Source organism: Phalangium opilio, unplaced genomic scaffold (assembly GCF_054372755.1).
Source record: "Phalangium opilio isolate 3A_F unplaced genomic scaffold, DU_Popi_V2 ptg000003l_1, whole genome shotgun sequence".
Lineage (NCBI taxonomy): Eukaryota > Metazoa > Arthropoda > Arachnida > Opiliones > Phalangiidae > Phalangium > Phalangium opilio.
This window is the reverse complement of record NW_028324145.1, coordinates 7,360,744-7,382,613: the sequence shown is the minus strand read 5'-3', so window position 1 is coordinate 7,382,613 and position 21,870 is coordinate 7,360,744. Positions and strand designations below refer to the sequence as shown.

At 38.3% G+C, this 21,870-nt stretch overlaps 1 long non-coding RNA gene across 3 annotated transcripts in view; it reads right to left on the bottom strand.

Moving 5' to 3' along the window:
- Positions 1–21,870, bottom strand: part of LOC149717450 (uncharacterized) — a 208,973-nt gene that overhangs the window by 103,836 nt on the left and 83,267 nt on the right. The gene's annotated exons all lie outside the window — the stretch shown is intronic.

Here is a 21,870-nt window from a genome sequence, read left to right as displayed (position 1 = left end):
TCGAGTAATGGGCGCGCCAGCACCGATTTTAATCACTAATTAATCAGCGGTTTGGGCAATTATACCATCATTAACGACTTTTTTACACCCTTCTTCCCAAACATAGTACGCCATACCATCGTCCCTCTGCCAATTCACTCGGGGAATCTGACCAAGTATAAAGGAATAGCGGAACCTAATGGTCTTTGTTGCGGACTTGACCCATTAATATAAAGAAAGGAAAAAAAGTTTCGCGCCAACTTTGAAAGAACCGCGCCAAAAGTCGATTTTCAAAAAAATTAAAAAAAGAAATGGGAATGCAAATAGGTGTGTTAAAACTATACAACAAAGCCAATTTTCAGTGTTAATTACTTTGCAAAGACATATGATTTGGAAAAGCATCTGTTGCTATATTTTCTGTATACATGTACCATTGCAAATATCTGTGAAACCAGGGAGAGATTTAATTTTAGAAGTAGGAATGGAGAACGGTTAGTATTTACTTCAGTCCGACTCACAGTCCAGTGTAGAGCCCCTCCCTTCAATACGTAACGGAAAGTTTATATTATCTTATTTTCTCACTTAAACTACGTTTTGATGACGTTGCTGACGGGGACAGCGAAAAATACGTAATTCCTTTTAACCTCTGTCGCTATGACCAGCCTCTTCTTTCATACCCCTCCCCCCCCCGTCCCGTGGAAGGGGGTCCGGGACTTTGACGCGCGCCCACATTACTCTGTTCTCCATTCCTACTTCTAAAATTAAATCTATCCCTGATATTTCTAAATCAAAACTGGTTTTTATCAAAATAAAATGTTGACTAATATGTTACTCTCCCTTTATAATTTACAGAAAAAATGCATTTAAGTAAATGTTGAATTTTAAATTCACTTTTAAAGTGACTTCTCTAGAACCCGAACAATCAAAAACTTGTACATATCATATGACAGTTTGTAATTTTATTCGTTATTCTGTCAACGCAAAAGACTGAACAATTAAATGTAGATGCGAAGCATGAAGGTTTTAAAATTTTATGAAAATTACGTATACCACTACGCTTATCAAAACTATAGTGATGGAAACAAACCGATATGATATCGGTATCCTAGACTGATATGCCGGTTCGAGTTTAAATTACCGATTTTTACCGATTAATCGGTTAGAGGTTAATTTACCGGTTTTTACCGATTAATCGGTTTGAGGTTATCGATTTTTACAGATCAATCGATTCGAGGTTAAATTACCGATTGTTACAGATTAATCGGTTCGAACTTCGAAGTCAATTTACCGATTTTTGCAGATTAATCGGTTCGAGGTTAATTTACCTATTTTTGCAGATTAATCGGTTCGAGGTTAATTTACCTATTTTTGCAGATTAATCGGTTCGAGGTTAATTTACCTATTTTTGCAGATTAATCGGTTCGAGATTAAATTACCTATTTTTGCAGATTAATCGGTTCGAGGTTAATTTACCTATTTTTGCAGATTAATCGGTTCGAGGTTAATTTACCTATTTATCTGTTAATAATATGTAAAAATCGGTTGATTGCATGTAAAAAATATGTCGATATCGGTTTCATTGGTTTAAATAATCGGATATATCAACGAATTTAAATAAGTATCGGTTCCAGTGAAACTTCGATAAAGACATCGGTAAATCACAAACTATAACTCTGACAACCGTCTTTTAAATTAAAAAAAAGTATAGATGAATTCTATCTTACCCAAAACAATATAGCATACAACGACATGGATATTTATACCACGTGACCTTCAGAAAAATATAATAATTTGCACAAAGTACACAGCAATAGTTTTATCACGTTATTCTTCTAGAGCTAACAAGGGCTAGAATCCAGAGATGCTTCGATACTATTAAGTTTACTAAATCTCAATAGACGTACGATGAAACACAACCTACTAGTTGCACAATAGGCGCGCGACTCTACGCGTGTGTTACGCCGCGTTCTTGGTTGTAGTATACAACGCTAGATCATTTTTAGGCCTACGCGATTTTATAACTACTGAATGAAAAGGAAGCCATTACGTCCTTTATATAAGCAGTTATGACAGGCCGGCAATGCATGGCCAAAGGAAGAATTGATGTGCTACGTGTCTTACGAAGCAAAAACAACACCCCGCCAATTGTCAATCATAGATGTTAAGAAAAAGAAGAAGAAGAAATAATTTCTTCCCCTTGAATGGAAATAAAAAAGGAATGATTGAATGATAAATTTGTTTGTATTTCCTAATTGGTATAATTTCTTTATACAGTCTAGCTATTGTTAGTTATAGATAATTAAGATTACTACTACTATTATTGCAATGAATGAATCATCGCGCCATCTGCAATTAATCATGGTAGACCCTTAGCAACATGGGGACCTTGATTATTTGTATAATTTTATCAGAGTTTAAATCAGATCACATTTTGGTCAGTGTTTACTTGGATAATCTTAATTTATCAGCTATAAGTTATTTGGGTAATCACATTTTCTATCAATTTTTGGATCAACACATTTCTATCATGGTTTGGATAAGCACATTTTTATCAAGTTTTGGATCAGAACATTTCTATCAAGGTTTGGATCAGAACATTTTTATCAGTGTTTGGATCAGACCATTTTTATCAAAGTTTGGATAAGCACATTTATCAGTGTTTCTATCATATATTTATCAATGTTTCTGTCGTTTATTTATCAATTTTTGGATCATCACACTTTTATACCAATTTGCATCACCCTTTCATCTCAAAATGATACAATTTATCTAACGCTTCATATAATTACAACGTAATCTTAATTAATCTAAGCCTTGATTCAACTAACTTATGATGAAAGGATTATGGTAAAATAAAAATAATAAACTGTACGCGAAAATGACCGAAAACTTAACATAGATCTCCTGGATTTAAGACCGGATTAAACGGTATTAATCCGAGCTCAAACATTATCCCATTTTAATTGACATTTTAAACCGGTACAATACCACGCAATACAGGGTGCAATTTGAGTCGGTCGGAAGTCGCGTGCAGCATGGTGTAACCTGGTCTTCAATTATGGACATTTCAATAATAAGTGACGCTCGTATTCTACCGATTCCCACTTGGCAGACGGTGGTCCGCTTTAATTTGGATCAAGTAACGTAATCCTTCCCATCTCCACTTACATCTCGGCCTTGCTAGCTAGGTAGCTATAGCCGCGGGCGGTTCTTCCATCGTGTAAAGGCTTATCATTAATACGCCGCGACTAATCCTATACCTAAGTCAAAGACAGTGTTCCTTCCATGCTCTCACCTTCTATTCCGGCTTAACCTATAGCCGTTGTCAAAGGTACTTGATAAGTTAGGTAAACAATATGTTCAAACATAAACGGAGAATTTGATAATTTCACCCCATGAATATTTAGTTTTGCTGATACTCTTTTTTCCTGCATGTCTTAAAGGACCCGTGTGAGTTCATACAACTTTAGAAAAATCGATTTCCATGAGTTTTTCAAGTTTTTCCCCACATATTCCCCAGGTTTTTGTTCACATATATTTCCCTGAGTTTTCCCGGTTTTTCCCCATATATATCTCCCTGAGTTTTCCCGGTTTTTTCCCCAAACATTTTCTTGAGTTTTCCTGGTTCTTCGCCCCATATATTTCCCTGAGTTTTCCAGGTTTTTAACCCATATATTTCCCTGAGTTTTCCAGGTTTTTAACCCATATATTTCCCTGATTTCCAGGTTTTTAACCCATATATTTCCCTGATTTCCAGGTTTTTAACCCATATATTTCCCAGGTTTTTAGCCCATATATTTCCCTGAGTTTTCCAGGTTTTTAACCCAAATACTTCCTTGAGTTTTCCAGTTTTGTTCCCCATATTTCCCTGCGCTTTTCAGGGTTTCCCCATACATGGAGTAATAACAACGGGAGTGCTTCTTTATAGTTGAAGCAACCCTTTCAGAGCAAACTTACTCAAACCTCACAACGTTCCCTGAATCTTTCTAAAAATTCAAAATTTGACGGAGCTTTTTGTCAACTATTTACTTCCCTGAATTTTCCATGAGTTTTCCAACTTTGTACGAACCCTGTTATCTCTAACCCCGGGCGCAAAATTGCTTAACATTGTCCTTTAATTTAATTTAAATTAATTAATTACTAACCATTTAGAAACCCTACAGCTATGCACGATAATTGCTTATTTATTCTTTACTAAATGTAAATATTCAAAGAGAAATTTATTTAATAAAGTATCCGTCATTCAACAACCACCTAAAAGCAAATTATTTTATGAACGAAAATAGATTCAAGGTAATTAAATTGAACGCGTTTAATAAGAGGGGATACACTCCGAAAAAGATATATATAATATAAAATATACGGTGTTTTCTAAAAATAGGTTCTGAAGAGCAGACTTTGATGACGTATCGAATTAATTACGGTATAAGTCTAGTGGTAAAATTTCATTAATTTTATACCCTAGGCTAGCTAGCCGCGTTACCTAGCCTTTTATATTATGCCCATCCACTCACTATAGGGCGAATGTGAATAATATTTTGATGACTTAAATAGCATCAGGTAACTCCTTTATACCTGTTTATTCATTTTTCCTACATGGAAAAACTGACACTCTAAAAATAAGGTACTTCCTTTCAAAGCCTTAGGGTGAAGCCCAACTTTCCTACTACAAAAGTGACAAAATTCGCGCGACAAAGCAGCAAGTTCGCAGCGAGAAAAATACATTGTGCAAAACCAAGAAGCGATATCTAGTTTACTAGGGAGAAGGTATAAATACGCCACATTTCTAGCTTTATCTCCAGTCCAAACGTAGGTCCGGAGTTAATCCCCGCCTCTAAATTATTTACAACCAGCATCTCATTGGTTCCTGAAAACTCACGTTAGCGCGACGCGAATGACGAAAATTCCGTATTTTGCGACTGAGAAGAGGCGAAAAGGCCCGGCCTCCTTTCACGTCCGCCCTTGTATTTTGAAAGGGGGACTCGCACTATGGCGCGCGAATACTTAGACATCCTAACCTTCTCCCTAATAAACTAGATATCACTTCTTGACAAAACATTGTATTAAAATCAACGTTTGACGTATATACCTATGCTATTAATAGCATCTCGTGACGTTTTCCATTTGTGTTCTTAAAGATAGGGTGAAGAGGGAAAACACGAGATTGTTATCGATTCTTGAAGTACTATAGTTACAGATAGTGTGCGGACAAGTGTTGCCAGACATATGAGGATGCAATTCTACAGCTATATCTACAACAGACTGAAAAGGTTGTAGTTCTGTTCGATTCAGTAATTCTCATTCAGTTCCAAACCAGAGATCAGACGCTCTAACATTTTACTGGCAGTCCTGAAGCACGGTTAAAGTTAAGAAACGGGCCCCTTTAGTGTAAACAGGGATAGATTTAATTTTAGAAGTAGGAATGGAGAACAGAGTAATCTGGGCGCGCGTCAAAGTCCCGGACCCCCTTCCCGGAACGGGGGGTATGAAAGAAGAGGTGGGTCATAGCGACGGAGTTAAAAAGGAATTACGTATTTTCACTGTACCCGTCAGTAACGTCATCAAAACGTAGTTTAAGTGAGCCAATAAGATAATTTAAAGTTTTCGTTACGTGTTGGAGGGAGCTAGGGGCTCTATACTGGGCTATGAGTCGGACTGTAGTAAATACTAACCGTTCTCCATCCCTACTTCTAAAATTAAATCTATCCCTGGTGTAAACTTATCTAAAATGAAATATCTGTTTTCAATTTTAAAACCACATTCGTGGGTATTTCCCGATTTTGTTGCCCTCCTTTCTAGATGTGTCGAATAATGGATCTTAACTTTCCAGTTCACGTCAGCTCCCCTTTAATGGTTAGTTAATGAAGAGAAAGCGTTAGAAGCCCTGTTTCGGGTGTAATAACTAAAATAGCTTTATTATCATTGAAGGATATAGTAAACTGAACATGCATGCACCGAAAAATTGTTGATAATAGCATAAGTTTATAAGATAAGTTCCACAAGTATGACACTTCCTATACTTCGTAATGCCAGAGGAGACTTACAGTTCTAGGATCGACAAGCGAGAATTGAAGTCCTACACTCGGTGGTTAATTTTGCAGGACTTCCATCTTCCAATTTAGTCTGCATTACTAAGCCTTTGACATGCAGCGCCAAAGCCAGGCGACGTCGCTTTACCTCGAATCTATAACCAAGCTCTAATTACCCAGTGATAAACTTATGGAACATATCTCATGAACTTATGATAATAGTTCGTGGCACATTTTTATAGCATTAAAAGTGACACGCACGCCATAATACCATGCAAGGGCCTGGACATAAGATTACAACCAATCCTTCAACTAAACCTCTTGTTGTCGTATGGAAATGCTTCAACTATCCGATCACGCAACAACTTTTAATAAAAAAAACAGTTGTTATACGTGCAAGTATTCGGAGACAGCTATAACGTTAAAGAAATATATTTCATTTCACCTAGAGTTTGCAATGAGCATACCTAGGTAGAAGCACGATGTATATCCGCGTTAATATTAATGCCGAGAGAGGGTACAGCAACCACCTTTGGGCCTTGGCTACATTGCATACTTAATGAAAAGAATAAAGCTATTCACTTTCTGAAGCACGTTCGACCAATTTGCCTTTATTTTTATAGATACACGCTTCCTGGGATGTCAAATACATTTCGGAAACAGATTTTTTATCCGCCTCAGGTGACACGTTCACCTCTGGGGTTCCCCCCCTTTCTTTCTTTATTGTCTGGGTGATGATTTTATATTGAAAAATTAGAGAAACGTGTCTGGATAGTTTGACCTTTTCACTCAGCACGATCATAAAAAGATGGGTCAATAATTGAAGTGTACAGAAAAATTTGCATAATATGGCAGGTAAGATAATTATCTTATTGACAGACAAGGCTCTCTTAAATTATTTTGCAACGCAGATTATATTGTACCATTTTGTAAGATTGCTGCAGATTTAAAGGAAATTAAGAGTCGGGTAACATAACATTATACCAGGGATAGATTTAATTTTAGAAGTAGGAATGGAGAACGGTTAGTATTTTACTTCAGTCCGACTCATAGCCGCCCCAGTATAGAGCCCCTCCCTCCAAGACGTAACGAAAATTTTAAATTATCTTATTGGCTGACTTAAACTACGTTTTGATGACGTTGCTGACGGGGACGGCGAAAAATAGGTAATTCCTTTTAACCTCTGTTGCTATGACCCGCCTCTTCTTTCATACCCCTCCGTCCCTTGGAAGGGGGTCCGGGACTTTGACGCGCGCCCACATTACTCTGTTCTCTATTCCTACTTTTAAAATTTAATCAATCCCTGATTATACCTTAAAAGAACGGCCTTTTTCTAAATATAAAAGAAAAAAAATTAAAATTAAATAAATGATCTCTTATTGCAAAATAATTAGCATTTAATTAGACTTAAAAAAATCAAGGACTACTACGCCATCCGCCATTGGGTTAACGGCGTCTGCTAGCCAGAACCTCATACCACTACGCGATTGGTTAAATTCTCACAGGCTAAGAGAGGCAGTAATGGTGAAGAAATTAAGGGAGGTATTGGAGGCACAACGATTCCAATAAACGCTATACATTCCTGATATAATTGAAAGAGATAAAGATAACACCTAACAGGTAAGTCTATCTTTAAAATTTAATGGCGCTACCAACTGCGCCACGATACACGATCTTGAACTCTCTTTGAGCTTATTTAGTTGTGAATTTAAACTAACGAGCACAAAAAACTTCGCTGCACCTACGCGGTCTCGAACCCGCGACTATCCGAGTGCGAAGTGGTCTTATTTGACTTAAAAACTAACTGTAAAAAAATAACTACGGTATCTGAGCACGAGCTTCATTGGACACGACTTCACCGGGCACTGGTCCACTGAGGGATACTGACCACTTCGAGCACTGATCCACTGAGGGATACTGACCACTTCGAGCACAGCTCCACTGAGGGATACTGACCACTTCGAGCACAGATCCACTGAGGGATACTGACCACTTCGAAGATTGATCCTTTAAGCATTGGCATTCAACGGCTCTACCCACTGAGCCATGATACACGACGTTGAACCCTCTTTGAACTAAATTAGTTGTCAAATTAAACAAACGAGCATAAAAGAATTTCTAGTTACCCACGTGGTCTCGAACCCGGGGCCTTCCGTGTGTGAAGCGGGTGAGATAACCACTACACAGCAGATACATATACACATGGGCATCGTTTGACTAAATCTTATGTGAATTAAAAAACTAACTATAAAAAAAGCGCTCTGTATCTGAGCACTATCTTCATAAGACAAGACTTCATCGGGTACTGACCATCTTCGACGATTGATCTTTTAGGCACTGTCATTCCATGGCGCTACTAACTGCGCCACGATACACGATGTTGAACTCTCTTTGAGCTTATTTAGTTGTCAATTTAAACAAACGAGCATAAAAGGATTTCACCGCACCCACGTGGTCTCGAACCCGGGGTTTTTCAGGCGTGAAGCGGATGAGATAACCACTACACAGCAGATAGACGTACAAAATGGCATCGTTTGACTCTTATGCGAATTAAAAACTAACTATAAAAAAATAATTTCTGTATCTGAGCACTATCTTCATAAGACAAGACTTCATTGGGTACTGACCATCTTTGACAATTGATCTTTCAGGCACCGTCATTCAAAGCCGCTACCAACTGCGCCATGATACACGATGTTGAACTCTATTTGAGCTAATTTAGTTGTCAATTTAAACTTACGAGCGTAAAAATTTCGCCACACCAACGCGGTTTCGAAACCGGTGCCTTCCCGGATGTTGAGTGGATGCGACAACCACTACGCTATTGATACGTACACTAGTACGGACCGTTTGACTAAATCTTATTTGGAAAGAAAAAGACCCGCGGCATCGGAGCACGAACCATTAGACACGACCTCATTGCGGTACTGATCCTCGCAACGGCCTAAGCCGCAATTGGGATACTGACCTGCCTTCCTTTTATTTAAAGCCAAACAAACGAAAAAATGACGAACGAAAAATGGGGTATTACTACTACAATACTACTACTACTACTACAAGCCAGGTGAAACTAAGGTTCGTACGAAATTTTTAGATTGAAAATCCCTGACTTTTCCAGGTTATCCCTGATCAAATTTTGGCAATATCCCTGACCATTTTAAGGTGTTTACCAGAGCCCACTTCATCACACCTGTCTCTTATTTAGCATTGGTCGAAGCATGGTTTGATATACCAAACGAAATCCCTGACTTTTTAGGAATTTTTTTTTAAATCCCTGACCTATGCTTCTATTTTCCATGCCCCTGACTTACCCAGGTTCGGTACGAACCCTGAATTAAAAGTTTTTCGATTGTTACAATAAAAAATCTTTCATTTGACATAAATCGAAACTTGCTCTTAGTGAAAACAAAAAACCGATATGGGGTGGTAGGTAAGTGATCAGAGAATCGAAGGATGTTGGATTGGATGGGGAGAGGTAATGAGAGCAACTATTTGAATTGTCGGAGTCAAGAGAGAGATTGAGAGAGAGAAAAGAAAAGTTACCTTGTGTAATTGTTGCGTTGGCACGATTGATGATAATGGGAAAAAGAGGTAAAAAAAGTTTGTCTTATTTGCAATTGCTAGGAATATACTGATGGAACACTTCTGGGATTTTCACTTCCCTTTACCGCCCCCCCCCTCCGGGCTACCCAATCCTTTCGGGCCTCAATTAAGGTGGGAATAGATTTCCGGCCCATCCATGCGGGTCTCTCTTTTCTAATTATCTGATAAAAGATCAAAGTCAAATAATTCTTCCTTTCTATATATAGTTCAGAGCATTCTATACCCCAATCGAAATTTGAGGAAAGAGTTTTATCTAGTTTTAAAATTTTCATATCTTTTATACCACTGCTGGTATAAAAGAAAGATACGTGACTGTATTAATTATTTTCGAGGGGTCAGACGGTTTCGGTCTAAAAGTTGTACCTTATACTACCAAGAAGCGATATCTAGTTTACTAGGGAAACGGTATAAGATGCCAAAGTATTCGCGCGCCATAGTCCCAGTCCCCCTTTCAAAATACAAGGAGGGACGTAAAAGGAGGCCGGGCTATTTCGCCTCTCCTCAGTCGGAAAATACGTAATTTTCGTCATCATTGGCGTCGCGCTGACGTGAGTTTTCAAGAACCAATGAGATGCTGGTTGTAATTTAGAGGCGGGGATTAACGTTTGTTTTGGACTGGAGATAAAGCTGGAAATGTGGCGAATTTATACCTTCTCCGTAATAAACTAGATATCACTTCTTGTTACAGGTAATCTGTAATCGCAATGCACAGGAGCGATGAGAAGGTTGAATTTAAAGGGATAGTAGCTTAAATAGACCGTTTACAAAGGGGGGAGGGGAGTATCGTCTGCTTACATCCGGGTATCTGGATCCAAAGACGTTGGTGGGTTTATTCGATAGGGCTTCGAGTTTACCAGCCCATCATCAAAGTCCCCTTTTGTTCGTTGTAGCGAAAAGCATGTCCCGTTCAAATCAATTTGAATACTAGTGAAAAACGTCTTAAACTTTCAAATGTCACTCCTTTTTTCGTCGACCATCCTATTCCTTTATTGGTTTTTATCTTTTTTTAAAAAAAATTTGTTGAACATAAAAAAAAAACACCAAAAGTCGTATATAGGAAGGGGTGAAAGAGTTAGATGGTAGAAACGATTTTCAACCAATAAAAACTTTCCCCTACAAGTACAAGCCGTGAAGGTTTCTCGTAGGATCTAGTCTAGAAAAGGAAACTAGACATTTCCGGCAATAGCGCAGGAAGAAGGCGCCGGCCGTCGTTCCTCTTCCTTTCTCTCTCTCTTGGGTTGTGTTTGAAAACTTCCGAAATTTATTCATTTGCATTTTTTCCCGGGTTGCGCTGCAATGTCTGTTCTGCTCTGCCCTTGGCTTTAGACGTAGATCTTTTCTTCCGCGCTAGAGGAATTGCGGAGAATTTTCTTCTTTTTCCCGCTGAATTGCAGCTCTCTCTCTCACTGTTTTACTCTTTTCCGCAGCCTCTCAGAATCTCAGATATTCCGAGATGAATTCGTGGGCGTTCAAGCCGCCGTAACAGATTGCTCTCATGGTATAAATTTGAGATTGAATGAAACCAGGACACCCGTTCCTTACAAGTACCCGATTGCTTACTACCACTACTACTTATACTCGAGTAATCTTGGGCTTTGGATAGATACCCAAACTTCTTCACGTGTATTTGGGTTTTAGATATTGGGTAGGATATGGAATATATTTCGCACCTTATTGACTACTACCATAAGTTCATATGTTCCATAAGTTTGTCACTACTGGTTACAAACTGGAGCTTGTTTGAAGTGACATATAGGTCATAGATTCGAGGTAAAGCGACGCCTGGTGATCGAAGCGCTGTCAAAGGCTTAGTACAGACTAAATAGGAAGTTGGAAATTCTGCAAAACTAACCATCCGAGTGTAGTACTTCAATTCTCGCTTGTCGTTCTCGAACTAGCTCGAGCCGTAAGTCTCTATCACTACGAACTTATATTGGTAGTGTTATACCTATGGAACATATCTTATAAACTTATAGTACCACCATGATTTTTTACCAGCACCAGGAGGAGAGAACTACAGAGAAAAATATCCGTTATCTATATCAATATCGGATTTGTGACTTAAAAAAGAATGGATTGTTCAGTTTGGTTTGGCTATTTGAAGAAGGTCAATCAATAGCTTACAAGTGTACGGAATAGTTGTAAATAAATATAGGATGACCCTTGTGAACTCAAGGTCAGAAACTATACAATTTTACTACACCAGTATAGGGACGTGCCCAAAAGGATCGAGTTTCCGTTCAAACTTATATAGATATTAATTTCACCTATAGACGGTGTGATTATCCCCTCGAATGTATGTCCCGCGCTCTATTGTACTGTTTCACACTCAGGTCTCTGTCCGTATTCCCTGTTATAAGGTGCAAACAAGAAGTGATATCTAGTTTATTAGGGAGAAAGTATAAGATGCCCAAATATTCGCGCTCCATATAGTCCCAGTCCCCTTTTCAAAATACAAGGGGGACGTAAAAGGAGGCCGGGTTATTTCGTCTCTCCTCAGTCGGAAAATACAAGTAATTTTCCTCATTCGCGTCGCGCTGACGTGAGTTTTCAAGAACCAATGAGATGCTGGTTGTAATTTAGAGGCGGGGATTAACTCCGGACCTACGTTTGTTTTGTACTGGAGATAAAGCTGGAAATGTGGCGAATTTATACCTTCCCCTAATAAACTAGATATCACTTCTTGGTGCAAGCTTTTTAAATGCGGATTTGACTATAGATGCATTTACTCATGCCCTCTCAGGGTGCGCGTGCGCCTATGAACAACGATTACTCTTTCAGAAGCTAGGACAAATATAATAAAGGTAAAAGGCGCCAGATTGACTTTTCCAATAATGTCGCTTTCCTATTATTATTATAGGTCCGCGTAAAAGCCGAGCAACAAAGTAAAGAAAGCCAAAAAGAGAGGAGAAAAAGAAGAATAAAGAAAAGAAGTAGCTAAGCCTAACCAAATTATTTCTTCTATTTTGCCGAGGACACAGAGATTGGCCTCTTTACAAAAATAAATGAATCCGAAGTTTACACAAGAAAAGTTCATCCTTTTCCCCACGCCCTACAGATAGTGTTGCACTTAAGGGGCTAGATAAATTTCTTACCCCCGTTTCTTAACTCTAACCGCGCTACAACAGGGTTGCCAGTAACGTGTGGGAGCATCTCCTGCAGGTTTGGAACTCAGTGATCACTGAATCGAAAGAGAATAGTTCGGTCTGTTGAATTGCATTCACAACATGTTGACATAGTCATTTGTGAGTTGCAATTCAACCACTATCTACAAACAGACTGAAAATCTTGTAGTAATTATGTTCGATTCAGTAGCGATCATTCAGTTCCAAACCAGCATGCAGGAGATACACTAATAACAAATTATTGGCAACGCTGTGAAGCTCTGTTAAAGTTAAGAAACGGGATTGTGGAACTTTCTCTAGCCCCTTTAATATACTAACAATGTATAGCTAGAAGTTTGATAGCTTTCGATTAATATATTTCCATCATTTCCTTGTCGAATCAGCGTATTAACCCTTTACAGCCAAAAAAAAAAAAAAAAAAAAAATACACACAAACACAAGGAAGAAATGCTACACGCCCCCAAAAATGTAAACTCTCTTTGCCTGCAGTTTAGAGTATGGGAGGCTAAATTTAGCTTTTTGGTTTGGTAGGCGCGGTGTTGGCTGACGACGGCACTCGGTCATTACTGGAAAACAATTACCGATTAGCCATTAGACAAGCTAAAAGGAGGGGGGAAAGGGGGGTGACACGGTGCACGGTAGACAAATACAATAAGGAGACGTTTCTCCTATAGGAAGCTGCACGAGTCGACGCAACAACATGCCATAAAAGAGACGAGGATGAAAATGAGAATAGAAAATGTATATACGCGGGCTCCTGGGCCCAAAATCAATACGCGCCGAAAAGGCGATAAGCCGAGGTTTCTTATCAAAATGCATATATATAGCGAAATTATCGTCCCTCTACCCCTCCTTGCCATACTACCACGCCCAACTCTCTATCTCTTTCTCTCTAACTAAAAGCAACAGGAAAATTGAAGAATTCCTTTGTTGAAGGGATATTGTAAATAGAAACCAAGATCCCAATCCAACATGAGCTAACATAGACAAAAACCCAATCCAACCTGAGCTAACATAGACAAAAATCCAATCCAACCTGAGCTAACATAGACAAAAAATCCAATCCAACCTGAGCTAACATAGACAATAACCCAATCCAACCTGAGCTAACATAGACAAAAATCCAATCCAACCTGAGCTAACATAGACAAAAAATCCAATCCAACCTGAGCTAACATAGACAATAACCCAATCCAACCTGAGCTAACATAGACAAAAATCCAATCCAACCTGAGCTAACATAGACAATAACCCAATCCAACCTGAGCTAACATAGACAATAACCCAATCCAACCTGAGCTAACAAAACCCAAACCAACCTGAGCTAACATAGACTTTAAACCCAACCCAGACTGAGCTAACATAGACCTTAAACCCAACCCAACCTGAGCTAACATAGACTTTAAACCCAACCCAACCCAACCCAACCTGAGCTAACATAGACTTTAAACCCAACCCAACCAATCCAACCTGAGCTATCATAGACAAAACCAACCCAACCTGAGCTAGCATACACAAAACCCAAGCCAACCTGAGCTAACATACACAAAACCCAAGCCAACCTGAGCTAACATAGACAATAACCCAATCCAACCTGAGCTAACATAGACAAACCCAACCCAACCTGAGCTAAAATAGACAAAACCCAACCCAACCTGAGCTAACATAAACAAAACCCAACCCAACCTGGTCTAACCAAAACAAACGTAACCTGATCTAGTATAACTACCCTAACAACCTCCCTCAAAGAAGAACCTTAAAATGGATAAATTTAACCTAATCTAAAACTAGATAATAACGCTTCATTCAACGATTCAACGAAAAGCCATTTTATAGTAACGCTATTTTGAGAATAGCTCATTTATATGAAAATACAAATCGATATATTCTGATAGCCATACTCAATTGGTACTCTTTAATCATTAAATTAAATTAAAATACTTTTGGTTAATTGCATTAATCAGCTACCGTGATTTCGAAAAGACTCAAGAATTTAAATTAAAAAAAGAAAACGTCTACAGTACAATTATAGCAAGCTAAATTTGTTGAGCAATTAAGGAGCAGATTGGTGGATAAAAAGGGAGGAGAAAGATAGAAATAAAATAATCTTAAGAAAAAAGAACGAAAAAGAAATGTAGAAAATTACGTTTTTGGAAGCTAAGGTAAATTGCGTATATATATATATATATGTTTGAATTTGCTTTGGATCTAGAACGTAAGCCGGTGGGTGGGAGCGCAACTCGCAACCTGTTGCCAGAAAAGGAAACTCGGGAGGCAGTGAAATGATCTCCGTTTTAATGAAGCTATATAAAAGAGCCTTGGCTATAAGAGAAACCGGGGGAAATTCTAGCAAGTCGTAACACAAGTGCATGCCCACTCTTAACAGTTCGCAGCAGACTCGGTCTGCCGGGGTCGAAAGAAGGAGCAGTCCCTAACCTAGCTTCTTGCCATTTTTAGCGCCGACATTTAACTACCAGCTTTAAAGAGAGGGTAAAAGGAGCCTCGTTTGTATGTTTGTTCTTTATGATCTATTCAGTCACAAACAATTTCGTTAAGTTTTTCAATTAAAATTTGACCAAGGTGCATCTACAGTTGAGGTCAGTAACATTAGGGAAAGGCTTAAGGGAGGCGAATCCCACCATTAGGCCAGTCCTGTTCTAACTTTATGACTAGTTCCTAATTAAGCATAGTTTCAATTTAAATTCTTAAATTAAGTTAGTAAGAAATAAAACCATGATAAAGATATTTCATTTGGTTGCGACCAAAGACTTGAGTCCATACATAGAGAGGAAACTCTTCCTGGTGTCCAGTCCCTAAAAACACACCTTGGCAACGTTGGATATGGCTATAGTACACTAAACATTGGAATTTTCCATGATAACAATTAAATTTCCTGGTATTTCCAGGTTTGTACGAACCTCATTATAATAAATAGTGTGCACTAAAGGGAGCTAGAGATATTTCCTCCTCAGTTTCTTAACTTTAACCGCATGCGCTTCAGTGTTGCCAGGAATTTGTTATTAGAGCATCTCCTGCAGGTTTTGGGACTGAATGATCACCTCAGTCTGTTGTAGATAACAGTTCAATTGCACTTACAAATGATTGGCAATACTTGTTGGCGCACTATCTGTCCCTGATTACCATAGAAGACCCTTTCCTTAATGTTTCGAATTCTACAAGCTCTTCAGTCTGTTGTAGAGATGGCAGTTGAATTGAACTCACAAATGACTGGCAACACTTATTGGCACACTATCTGTACCCGCTACCCATTAAATACTATAATTCTTTGTAGTCCCTCTTTTTCCTTGTTTCGAGCATGACCTTAAATTACAGGTGGAAGTTTCCTTCTCTTACAGGTAGGGAGCTAGGACCGAGTGTCCATGGCGAAACTTCTCTTTCAAATTTCATTAATCCGATCATTTTATAGGACGGACGCGGTATAATTTAGCAGCGTCCAAGCTTAAGAGGATAGTAGTTTTCACCGGGAAGGGGGGGGGGGCGATATCATATTCCGGAGTCCCGGTCAAGAGCTGCTGGTAGAAACTATAAATACGGTCTTTGTTAAAACCACGCCCCTTTGCCTAGTTTTGATGAAGAGATCGCGTGAAAGATTCGCTCGAAAACAAGAAGGATCGCGAGGTCTAAAGGCATACTTATAGAAAGTAACTACGTTAAGCCCGTACCTGTACGACGAAAAATGTCACGCTTTTGTTTTACAGACCATCAATTGAAGTAGATTGTGAACTTGTGTGTCGATAGAGAATACAAGAGGCGGAAAATCTACTCCATATACATAGTTTACAGGCATGAAGGCTTCCTACCATTAACACAAGGAGACCGAAGTACAGTGGGTTCTATAGACGATTTTGAGCCGAAAATGTAACTTCTATGAAATTTTGAACTATAAGGGCTACTATCAAGTTACGGTTAGAGTGTTTTATGGATTACCCCTTTTTAAAATTAGTATCATGGTCTTACAATTTCCTGCTTTAATTTAAGGGATCATCCGTAAAACACACTTGTAGCCGGTGGTTCATAGGGCAAATAAAATGATATAAAACAGTTTCGACTCAAATCGACCCATAGTTCTTTTTTCCCGCCACCGTTTTTGGAACTACACGACTGCCATTTTGAGGGAAAGGGGAGGAGCCATTCTTAAACCTGTTCCCACCCTTTTTCACGTAGTCAATTTAACTAACAATAGAAACACTACCACAATATTAGCCTCTCACCCTTCGCGAGGCACTATGGATTTGTATAGTCACTATTTCAAATCTGCACTCTTAATTGATATAAATAATTCAAGGAAGGTTTATTACTTTAACTTATATACTTTTGGATTAACTATGGATTGGAAAAACAGTATTTTAGGGCCGTCCCATATTACGCTATACTTTATAAATATACCGTGTAAAATACATAGAAGTATTTTAGATATACGTCATAACTGTATATATAGCTTACTTGAGCTACGTACTGCGGTATACTCTGTCGTCACACAATTATAGATTTCCTCGCTATATAGTTAATTGCCTGACAGTGGAACACTTTGGGTTTTTAGAATGGATTAAAAACGAAAAACATCAAACATTTAACGGATTTAAAAATAGTAATCGATAAGTGCTCGGAAGCCGTTAAATTACAAGAAAAATTACTATTATGTAATATTAAAGTAAAGATATAAGGTTTAGAGAAAAGATAATTATACCAGCTCTAAGTAGTGTGTTTTAAGGATGACCCCTTAATTAACAAATTTTGTATTGTCTTTAAATTTAATTAAGAAACTGATTAAGACAATGATTTCTAATTTAATTAAGGGGCCATCCCTAAAACACTATCAAATCATAACTCGAAAACAGTGTCCATTGTGTAGATAGAAGTTATACTATCGACTCAAAATCGATTTCCCAAAGAATTAACATCTCCCTAAGGCTTAATTTATTACAGAATTATCAGAAACACCCTGTACAAAAAAAGAGTCGTTCCTTAGAAATTTCCTTCAACAAATATCCGCGTTAACGCTATAATTCAATTGTACCAATTCACCTTTTCTATAAGCCAGTTAATTCTTACACACCTAAACTAACATATACCCAACGTTCCTTTATATACTGTATAGGCCTACTCTTCAAAATTGGGGAGTAATAATTTTCTCACGGTAAGGCCATACAGTTGGTCCATGGTTATAAAAATAACTAGAAAAGAAAAGCTAAACATGTCGTACGTATTCAAATCCTGAGCTAGTTGTAATAACTTGTCAACTAAAGGCGTGAGTTTTCGTAACTTTCCAAAAGAACAATTAATTAGAGATGAGAGAGAATGAAAATGTTTCTTTGGCGTCGAAACGCGAAGGTGCATGTGGGCGTGAAAGACAATGTTTAACCAAACCGAAGCCTACGGTTTACCCATGGACCTTAACCCGATATTGGATAACAAACCAGCGCGCTACGTCGATAGAAAAATATATAACGGCATATGCGTGAGGAAGAAATTAAGATTAGTATTCTGATATGTAAAAGTTATTGATTGCAAACATCGAGCTGTTTATTATTAAAACGAACGGACCGCAGCTTTTACGTTCACCTATAGACCAGTTCAATAATTCCCTAAGAGAAACAAACCCACAGTGGAGGGGTAGTCACCGTCAGTCTGGGAAATTAGGATATTTTTTAAAACTAGTCCTTGGGACCAGTGACCTCTTATAGCATTTTCCTTTGGGTTGTCCGGGAGCGCTCCAAGATCGCTCCGTATTTTAGTGATACGTCATCGCTCTAGCTCGGTGGACCTGATCTAGTTGCTCCCAATGAAAGAGAAAAATTTTTTCAGAGCGGTTTTGTGACGACATCAGGCACTCCATATGGTCGCTACGCTACGTCTCTAGAGTCCGAGCGGTTTGGAGCAAACCGGGAGGGAGCGACTGGTCAAATGGAAGATCCGCCTCCGTCCCAGAGCCGCTCGTTTTTTTTTCCAATGAAAGAATTCGGAGCACTCTGGGAGTGCTCGGATCACCGCAAACGAAAACGCTATTAGCGGTTGGGAGCGACTGGTCCATTGGAAGACGCACCTCCGTCTCAGAGCCGCTCGTTTTTTTTTTTTTGGTTTTTTTTTTTCAAATGAAAGACGAATTTGTTTTCGGAGCACTCCGGTAGCGCTCGGATCACGCCAATGGAAAACGCTATTAGTTGTCGCGAGGAAAATAACCTAAGGTAGACGGCCTAGCACCCCTGCGCGTTGGTTTTCATTGCAAGCAATTAATGTAATTTTCTAATCCTCTTCAGGACAACGTCCTCGAATATTATAAAACGTGGGAAAACGATATTAAATTTAAATACAATGATTTTTCTATATACGATTATTTTCAACACTTTTTCCTTCAAAAAAAGCGTGATATTTTTATGGGATTTATAAAATGTAAATGATTACTTCAATTATCTCTCAAATAAACTCTCTTTTTTTAAGATAATAGTTATTTATTCGCGTCTTATAATGGAACTGTTTTTCTTGAACAAAAACAGTTGATTATCAAAATATTTTGATGAAATTTAAGCAGTTTTTTTTCCTTAATATTAATTTGTTTTTGTAAACTTTTTAGATAATAAAGATGCCAAAATATTTAATAATAAAGAACTAAAATATTTTAGACGTTATTTCAAATAAGAAGAAACCATTATTGGAATTATCTGAACCTGATACATATTTGAAGAGGTTATAATATTACGTTGAAATATGCTAAAACGCTATTTGCTCTGATTTCTCATAATTCGATGAAGAATTTACTCAAATTTACCACGAAAATCGATTTGCAACGTCAGTGCGAGGGGCCTGTCACTCGGAGTAATATGGGATTAAAATCCTAGCTGCCCTTGACCTGTGTTAAAATAATCTGTACAGGTACTTACTGCTTAGAGTGATTAGCAGTTTCAATTGAAATAAAACTTCTTACGGATCATGGTGTTTAAGTTACGCTGAGAATACATACAGCTAACTAGGAATCGTTGTGTAGCCCTGCATTTTCTCAACGCATCTAGGTGCGGATATTGTTGGGAGAGCTAGTGAGACTAATCACAATATATGACGAATTTTATTTGGCGAATAATTTATCTCACCGCGCGTTGCACCTTGCGTGCAACTCCAACCAATTAAATGAAAGTTAGAAAAAGGTCAGAATTATGATGCGTGACGGATAGTAAGTTCTCAAGGCCGGCCCACAAAATCCGCATAGAAATAAACATGGGAGATACGGAGGCACAACGATTCCAATTAGCCTTATGTATTCCTGGTATAACCAAGAAGTGATATCTAGTTTATTAGGGAGAAGGTATAAGACGCCTAAGTATTCGCGCGCCATAGCCCTCGGCACATTTCCAGCTTTATCTCCAGTGCAAACCAAACGCAGGTCCGGAGTTAATCCCCGCCCCTCTAAATTACAACCAGCATCTCATTGGTTCTTGAAAACTCACGTCAGCGCGACGCGAATGACGAATATTACTTATTTTCCTACTGAGGAGAGGCGAAATAGCCCGGCCTCCTTTTACGTCCCCCCTTGTATTTTGAAAGGGGGACTGGGGGTATGGCGCGCGAATACTTAGGCATCTTCTACCTTCTCCCTAGTACAGGGCCCCCAGCCGAATTTCGAAAATATTTATAGGAATTATAGGATTTTTTTCATGAAAATATAGGATTTTATAATACGTTTTTCCAGAATTATAGAATTATATAGGACACTAAAATATTAATTTTTTTTTTTTTAAGAACCAGTAGTGCAAACAAAGGCCGAGTAATTAAAAAAAATGTTCAAAAACATACCCTCCATAGGATAGCATTACACTAAACTTTGGCGGCTCAGAACTCTGGTTCTACTTCTACTAGAGATACGGGGATGTCCTTTGTGTATGTTATAGTCCTATTTGCCCCCCATCCAACCATACAAAAAACTTAGGGCTACGACAAACGGGCCGAGTAATTATGGAAAATGTTCGAAAATATACCCCCTCCATAGGAAAAGCATTAAACGCAATTTTGGAGGTTCATAACTCTGGTTCTATTACTAGAGATACGGGTATGCCATTTGAGTATGTTATAGTTCTATTTGCCCCCCATCCAACCATACTAAAAACTTAGGGCTGTGACAAACAGGGGCTTCCAGAATAATAGAATTATATAGGACAATAAAATAAATGGTGGTGCACACTGAACGTTTGTTCTGTTATCAGAACCATAAAATACCGAGAGCTGTTTTTAACTAGTTAAGCTACAATACGAGGGAAACCATCCCCATTTCATAATATTTTTTAGACCCGAATCCTGGTTTAACCGATGGTTTGCTTAGAATTCGCCCAAATTTCAAAATTATAGGATTTTTGGCGATTTTAACCAAAATTATAGGATTTTATAGGACAGTTTTAAAAATATAGGATTTTATAGGAATTATAGGACCTCTGGGGGCCCTGCTAGTAAACTAGATATCCCTTCTTGGTATAACTAAGTATGAAATTCTATCGAATATTAAGGCATGACTCGAATGAATTCGCGCGTTATCCAAATACAGCATATCGGTAAAGCGTAACGAGTAAAAGTTACATGGCAGACCATTAAAATAAAATCTAATAATTCATTAAGGCGCAAAATGTATGGATTGGCGTGCAATTCCATTAAAGGTCATATACGCAAAGGCCCCCAAAATGTACGCCAAACAAAATTAAATATGGAAGTGGAAGGCCGGGTTTATCAGTAATACGAACGAGATTATAATCAAATTGAGCCGCACCATTAAATAGTAAAATTTCCCCTCGAAAGGTATATTCTATGAAAATAGAGTGTTTAAGAAACTGAACGAAAATTGGTTATACGAAATGGTTGGTTCAAGTATTCAAAAGACACCTACGAGTATTTGAGAAATTTGAAATAAAAGTATTTTTTAAATCCTCCTTGTTCCCTCTGCATGTGCCAAGGCTTACCGCGTGATCCGTTGAAAGTAATGCTCATTTTGACCCTACAAATCTGGTGGTTAAAAACCGCGCCATTAGCCTCGGCACCTGTATGGGGAATAAGGAGGTGGATTTCTAAATGTCTAGGTCTTTACTCGCTATAACTAAATTTCTTAAACTTTCTATTACTAATACTGTATTAACGCA